Raw genomic sequence first — 8,482 nt, forward strand, 5'->3', positions numbered from 1 at the left:
AAAACAAGAGGAAATAAACCCCACCCAGTACAGACTATGTCAATGCTAGTATTCATTTTTACGACATCCACCAGATAATAATAATCTGGAAAAGGGGACAAACAGTCTTTGCAAAACCCTTTCAAACATTTGTCCTCATCTCTCTCCTTTTGTAAGTTACATTGTTTTCTTCTTCATTGACTACCTAGGTCTTACATTGACTAGGTTCAAGAGTCTAGGTTGGTGTATTTGGAGATAAAGGTGACAGATTGCATTGCAGAAGTGGAAATAGTCTTGTGTATTGAGTACTAACACCAGGCATGCTCCAACTAGGTAGCAGAGCAGTGGCTTAGTGTTCCTACCCATTCATCAAATTGGCATTCTGCTTTCCCTAGTATTCACCCACAGTCAGCTCTTAGGTCTACAACCTAGACATTCTGAGTTCAGGATTTTGGCAAAGTCCACACTGGCCACATATCTTCATACCATCTGTGTTCCATCTTCTTTGCAGAAGAGTCCTCTTTTCCAGGAAGAGGATAAAAAACTATTGTCAACATTCACATTGGAGGATGAAGGAAAAATATTGTCCCATGAAAAAGAGTTCTCTCTTCTACTATTACCACACTCATCTCTATTTTTGTCACTAACAATGCTTCCTCAGAGTTCCTCTCATTTTAAATCATAGAGTAAAATCTAGTATACTATGTGACCATTTTTCTCTTTCTTACTGAAAACTTCCTTACTGACCCTCGTTTTCCCTTACCTTCTTGATGCACCTGAGTTCTAGCAATACTCACCAACACCATTCTCTCTTCACTGTAACCTAAACTGCATACTATGGCCAGATGAATTTTCCTTAAACACTGCTTTCACCTTCTTTTTCAAAAATTTTTAATGGCTGCCTTAAAACTGACAGTTCTACTTTCTGGTGGGAAGTATTGGGGAAGAAACTTCTGCCCTCTATAAGAGAAACAGTGATTATCTGACTGATAAGATTGGGGAAAGTTCACTGGTTGAGACCCAACTTCTTTTTTCATCTTTTTCTTTACTGAGTGCTTCTTATATTCAAAGCCCTGTGCTAGGTGCTGCAATGACAAATTTTCAGCTTCTCTTTTACTACTTTCCCAATTTCCACATTCACACTCTCTTGCCTTCTCATGGGCTCCCCTACCCTCTCCCCACTGCCCTTGCTTCTTCTTCTTCTTAGCCACAAGCCTGGCATCTTCCCAACTTCACTTCCATTTCATCTTGGCTGAGTCTTCTCTGTCCAGGGCAGTCGTCATTAATCCTCATTTCTCTAAGTGTCTACAGAACAGTTACAAACTTGCCTTTTAAATGGGTGGTAGCTTGCTGAGGCCAAAGACAACTATGCAATTCAATGTGTAGGAATATAGCATTGGACTTGTCACCTACTAGCACTAGATAGTTATTTGTTGATTAATAAATACACCTTACCAATAAAGTGTTTTTAAACGATTTTCAAAGCACATGCTGTCTACCATAGTTTAATCTTAAAAAAATCTACCACACTTTTATCTTAGAGGAAATATTAAGGAGCACTTGCACCCCTATTATACAGGAAATTTACTTCACTCCTCTTACCTCATCTGAAAAATGGGTATGTTAATAATACCCTCTTCACCAGGACACGAGGTCTGTTGTGAAGTTCGAGATATGCACAGAGGAAAAAGTGCTTTCTTCATTATAGAATCGTCTACAAACATTCTTCCTTTTTTTCCCCACATTTCAATTGACAAGTTTTATTTTATTTTTGACAAAAAATCAGTATTTCCCAAATTGGTCCTGTTATAAACATTACAGGAATGATTGTTAAAATATAGACTCCCAGCCCTCTTATTCTGATACGGTGGGTCTGGGGCCTAGGTTTAATCATATCCGCATGTAATTCTTTTTTTTTTTTTTTAACATCTTTACTAAAGTATAATTGCTTTACATTGTTGTGTTAGTTTCTGCTGTATAACAAAGTGAATCAGCTATATGTATACATATATCCCCATGTCCCCTCCCTCTTGCCTCTCTCTCCTACCCTCCCTATCCCACCCCTCTAGGTGGTCACAAAGCACCGAGCTGATCTCACTGTGCTATGTGGCTGCTTCCCACTAGCTATCTATTTTACTTTTGGTAGTGTATGTATGTCAATGCCACTCTCTCGCTTCATCCCAGCTTGCCCTTCCCCCTCCCGGTGTCCTCAAGTCCATTCTCTACATCTGCATCTTTATTCCTGTCCTGCCCCTAGGTTCTTCAGAACCACTTCTTTTTTTTTTTTTTTTTTAGATTCCATATATGTGTATTAGCATACGGTATTTGTTTTTCTCTTTCTGACTTACTTCACTCTGAACAACAGACTACAAACATTATTTCTTATTGATTCTTTGTTTGAAGCAAAGGAGCAAAGCAAATTAAAAATTAATTTTTATTAAGACTAATAAAGTTAGCTTTATTCCCTTAATTTGAAAAAGATTTAGAGCTGCTAAAGCTATTGTCTCTAGCCAGCAATGAGTAATTGACATGTTCTGAGACCTTGACTCCCTGGGGGATATTCCAAGTCTCCAGAGCATATCTAGAATATGGTGTGGGAAAGCCAGGTTTATTTTGTCAGCCTGCTACATTGCATTTTGATTAATTAGTGAAAATTTTGTGAATTCTCCATGGCCTTATCCGGTCTGAGCATACACTCCTCAAGGCTTCCTGCCAACATTCCCAGTTAAAGTTGTGTACTCATTCAATTTGTACAAAATGTTAGTATTATTTAATTCATAGACTCTTTTTTACTGTTTGCTCAGCTGTCTGTACTCTGTTCTACTTGTTCATATCAGTGTTCTAGGTCATTGTCACAGATTTCCGAGTTGCAGAAAACCTGTTTGCTCTGCATTATAACACAGCATAGGACCCAATAGAGGTAGATAATAAGTGCCTTTTTATGCAGTTGACATTGATGTGACCTTATTCCATTGAAATGAATCAAACAATCATCAAATATTGAGAACCTCCTGAAAGTGTTGAGGACGTGAATCCAGCTTGTTCTTCGTACAAGGATGGTGAGATAACCCTCCGAGCCTTTTCCCAAGAATGGAGTGATTGTCACCAACTCGAGTTGAGTATCCTTGCCTGTGCTATTCTTAGAGATCTATCTGAGTTGGCAATGTGTGAAGGCTGCCAGCATTTGCATGAACATATCTGCCAGGGCAGGATAAGGGCGAGACAGGGAGCAGGATATTTTCCCCTCGGGGCTTGGAGAAGAATGTACAGTACTTTCTCTGAGGTAGATGAGGTGAATTAAAGTCATTATTTTTATGTTTCTTTTTCATGGATAAATGAAAATATAAAACCTTGCACCATATTGTGAGATAGAACCTGGCATCTCTTTGTGTACATTCTGTGCTCCTTGAGTAAACAGACCATGTTTTTATATCTTATTGTATACCTAGAATTCCAGGATTGTATATGGCAGGTAGATAATTTAGTAATCAAAATGAACAAGCTTTGAATATTCCAGTCACTTCTATGATTATAATTAAGTCTTGTAAAAGTCAGGATGTAGATCCCAGATTACGGAGAAGTGTATTTGATATACTACCTAACTTTGCAGTAGTAGAATGAATGGGGTCGGGTGTATGAGTGTAAGGCTCTATTTACCAAGTGTCATCCTGAAGTGACATTTACTTTGGAGATGTGTATTCTTTCTGAGCAGTGTTGACTCACACCAGACAAAGGAAAAGCCAGGATACCTTTATACCCTGAATAAATGGACAGGCATCTTTTTTTTCTTTTTTGCGGTACGCGGGCCTCTCACTGCTGTGGCCTCTCCCGTTGCGGAGCACAGGCTCTGGACGCGCAGGGTCAGCGGCCATGGCTCACGGGCCCAGCTGCTCCGCGGCATGTGGGATCTTCCCGGACCGGGGCACGAACCCATGTCCCCTGCCTCGGCAGGCGGACTCTCAACCACTGCGCCACCAGGGAAGCCCCCAATGATGTCTTTTTTAACAAAGGAAAATCCAAGATCGTGAGGTGTATCCAGTTTGTCATGTCTCATTAGTATCCTTTAACCTGGAACAGTTCCTGAGGCTGTGTGTGTGTGTGTGTGTGTGTGTGTGTATGTGTGTGTGTGTGTGTGTGTGTGTGTGTTCCTGAACCTCACTATATTGACATTTTTAAAGTGTATAACATGTTATTTCATAGAATGTGCCCTAATTTCAGTTTGTGTCATGATTAGATTCGGGTTATGCACGTTTGGCAAGAACACCTCAGAAGTGATGTTAAATTCTTCTTAGTGCATCACATCAGGAGCCAAATGCTATTGGTTAGTCCAAATCCTGGCAATGATAATTTTAATCAGTTGTTAAGGAGGGATGTTTCCACTATATTTACCTTTTATAATTAATATGTATCTTGTAGAGGATACTTTGAGACTATGTAAATATCTCATCATCCCTCAAACATTCACCCACTCGTTTTACCATGTGTATTCATGATTCTTGCCTGAACCTATAATGACCATGATGGTTGCCAAATGGTTGTTTTCTAATTCCGTCATTATTTCTATATTTTTTATTAGCTTTCTCATGTAGGCAGAGCTTTCTCTTCTTATTTATTTATTTAATTAATTTACATTGGTGCAGATTCATAGATTCTTTATTCAATAGTTTATAATCTTCACTATCATTATATTTTGAGGTTCAGATCATCTCATATTTGGCCAGTGGGTGCTCCTTCAAACTGAGTCCTGTACCTTTCATACATGTCCCCATCATTATTTGAGCATCCCCTTACATTTTGAACTATTTATATATTTTCTGCTTTTCCTAACCCAGCCCTGGAATCAGCCATTTCTCCAAGGAAGCCTGCTTTCTTTCAGTGGAGAATGGTGTTTACATTCCAGGAATACTCAATGCTACTGCGGGCTTAATGCTTCCAAAATCTCTTAGTGGATTGAGTTGGGGAGTGTGTGTGTGTGTGTGTGTGTGTGTGTGTGTGTGTGCGTGTGTGTGTGTCTACATATGCATATAAGCATGTGCATACATATGAATGCATACACACACCCATAATATACATATGCACAGCCACACACATCTATACCCATTTCTATATCTATTTATCTCTTTATATTAAAACCTCTGAGGAAATGAATGAATAGAGAAAATAGAGAAAATAGAAGAAAATATTTGCAGTACATATATATATATATCAATGGGCACATATCTAGAATATATTAAAAAAAAACCTACAAATCAACAATAAAAAGACAAACTAGACAAACATCCTCTTAAAAATTGTCAGAAGGCTTGAACACATACTCCATGAAAGGGAGTAGAGGTATGGCTATACCCCTGCCTCGGCAGGCGGACTCTCAACCACTGCGCCACCAGGGAAGAGAAGCCCCTGCAGTACATATATTTTAAAGAGAATACAACTGGTGGGGCTGTAAAGGCTTTCAACTGTTGAGTAAAATTTTTCTTATACATTGAAACATACACCTACTGTATAACTCAGCAGTTTCATTCTTAAGTAGGTACTCAAGAGAGATGAGATCATGTCCACAAAATGCCTTGTGCAAAAATGTTCATAGTAGCTATATTAACAATAGGGAAGATTTTAGAATAACTTAAAATGTCCACCTTCTGGTGAATGGATAAACAAGCGGTAGTATATTTATACAATGGAATATTAATCAGCAAAAAAAAAAAAAGGAAAGATGACTGGTTTGTACACATTATGGATGAATCACAAAAACATTATGGTGAGTGAAAGAAACCAGACACAAAAGAGAGTACATTGTTTATGATTCCATTCCTATGGAACTTGAGAACAGGTGAAACTAATTTATAGTGACAGCACTCAGAATAGCAGTTGCTTCAGGTGAGGGTAGGTAGGGCTGCTGGAAAGAGGCAAGAGGGAAATTTTGGATAATGGCAATCTTCAGTAGTCTGATTAGTGTGTGGTTCACATGAGTATATCTATTTGTCAGAATTCATAGAACCATGCCCTTAACATCCATGCATTTTACTGTATGGAATGATACCTTGGGGCAGGCAAAGTAATGACCCCTGCCAAAGGTGTTCATGTCCTAATCCCCAAACCAGTAAGGCAGCGGTCACCTTGTAAGGCAGCGGTCCCCAACATTTTTGGCACCAGGGACCAGTTTTGTGGAAGACAATTTCTCCACGGGGGGTGGGGGGATGGTGCAGGCAGTAATGCAAGTGATAGGGAGCCATGAGGAGCCATGGGGAGCGGCAGATGAAGCTTTGCTCACTCGCTGCCGCTCATCTCCTGCCGTGCAGCCCGGTTCCTAACAGGCCACAGACTGGTATCTGTCCACCGCCCAGGGGTTGGGGACCCCCGTTATAAGGCATAGGACTTTGCTGATGTGGTTAAGCATCTTGAGATGGGGAGATTCTCCTGGATTATCCAGATGGTCCTAAACATAATCACAAGCATCCTTACAAGAGGGAGGCAGGAGGCTCCAAGTCAGAAAGAGAAGTGATGATGGAGGCAGAGGTTGGAGGGATGCTGTTGCTGAAAGGGGGTCATGAGGAATGCAGACAGCCTCTAGAAGCTGGAAAAGGCAAGGAATGGGTTATCCCTTAGAACCTCCAGAAGGAACACAGCCCTGCCAACTTGGCGATTTTAGCCTTCGAAGGCCTATTTTTGGACTTCTGACATCCAGAACTGTAAGAGAATAAACTTGTGTTCTAAGCCACTAAATTTGTGGTAATTCGTGATAGCAGTAATAAGAAACTAATATATGCCTCATTTTAAAATATATTTAAAAAAACACTTCTTAAAAAAGTAGTCTCATGTGCTACTAAGAAAAAAACCATGTTGTAGAATAGACCTGGGTCCTACTCTGGATTGTGTCATCTGCCAGCTCAGCCAGGGAACTTTTGTCAATTTATGCAACCTCCCTGAGGCTCAGTTTCTTAATCTACAAAGTCAGAATCACTAAACTTGCCTTACTTCTCAGACCTGTCATAAAAATTAAAAGCAATAAAATAAGAAAGGATTCTGTCAACAGAAGACCAAAGAGTAAGGCCTTATTATTGTCAGACTTTTATCCAGCACAAATGCATTAATGACCAATTGTGGTCAGGCAGTTTGAATTCTACCTCTTGTGTGAAAGATAACTAGAGTAGAGGGGCAAAGGTCATGGGGAGAACTTCTTATCAGGCTGTCCTTGTTCATGTTTTTAAAAATAACTTTTTATTTTGAAATACTTTGACTCATAAGACATTGCAAATATGTACCTATTCATTTTCAAAGGGTGCTTATTATTTCTCTCTATTCCACTCCTACTGACAATCTGGACAGATCCTAGGTTTGCTGAGTTCCTAATCGTAGTAACTAAGCTTTGCTGGGCACTCGCAGTGTCCCTAGCACTGTGGTAGCACTTTACATATGCAGTTGTCATTTAAGCTTGATGTTAATAGTAATATGAGGAAGGTACTTCAATTTTCCCTATTTTGTAGACAGAGAAACTGAGGCATAGAAATGTTTAGTAACTTCCCCAAGCTGAGTGTGGGCACCGGTATTTCAACCTGGAGACTGATTTCAGAGACCAAGAATGAAGAGGAAGATGGTGTCCATCCTTGTATCACAGAATCATTTAGAGACATTTCTATATTTTGTACACAAATATACATGCAAAAGGAGTGCATGTACACATACGAGGGAGTAGTTTTTGTGCTAAGTCAAGGAATAAAGGAAAAAAAGGATTTATGTTAAAGAAAGAGAGGGGAGGAAAAAGTTGGAGACATCTGGAAACTGTAAACATATTTAGCAAGTTTTTAAAAGCACCGATTAGGTGGTGACTAAGAAAGAGGGCGACCTGGGTATTCTGTACTTGAGCAGTCTCACTAAAGGTACCAGAAACTATTTTTAGTTATTTATGGATTCTCCAGAAGACCTTGGGAGTTTAGCCAGGGAGCAGGCAGGACAGGTACCTCCAGTAATGAGGGCCAGGTTCCTATGTCAACTCCTCCATGCTAATTAGCCAGGCCTCCACCATTTTCCTCATCAGAATTTCTCACTTGTCAGGCTTAAGAACGGAGTTCATAGTTTAGTAACAATTAAATTCATCTCCAAGTCCTGGCAATTCTTGTCCCCTAATGTTTCTTGAAAGTTCTACTTTCTTTTCTATTTCCATGGTCACCATCCTAGTCATAACCCTTATTACTTCATGTCACATAAACTTGCTGATGGGACCATCATCAGACTTATTTTCCTCAAACTCTCTCACTTAAAAACTTATAAAGATTTCCTATAACTATGGGTAATGAGTTAAAATTTCCCCGTGTGACCATCAAACATCATTTTTTCTTTCCTGTCCCCTACAACTCCAATTTTATATTTTTCCCCCTAACATATATGTATTAGGGCAGCTTGGGCTGCCATAACAGAATACCATAGATTGGGTGGCTTAAAGAACAGAATTTATATCTCACAGTTCCGAAGGCTGGAAGTCTGAGATCAAGGTGCCAGCATGGTT

This window comes from Lipotes vexillifer, unplaced genomic scaffold (genome assembly GCF_000442215.2).
Source record: "Lipotes vexillifer unplaced genomic scaffold, Lipotes_vexillifer_v1.1 scaffold841, whole genome shotgun sequence".
In the NCBI taxonomy this organism is placed as follows: Eukaryota; Metazoa; Chordata; class Mammalia; order Artiodactyla; family Lipotidae; genus Lipotes; species Lipotes vexillifer.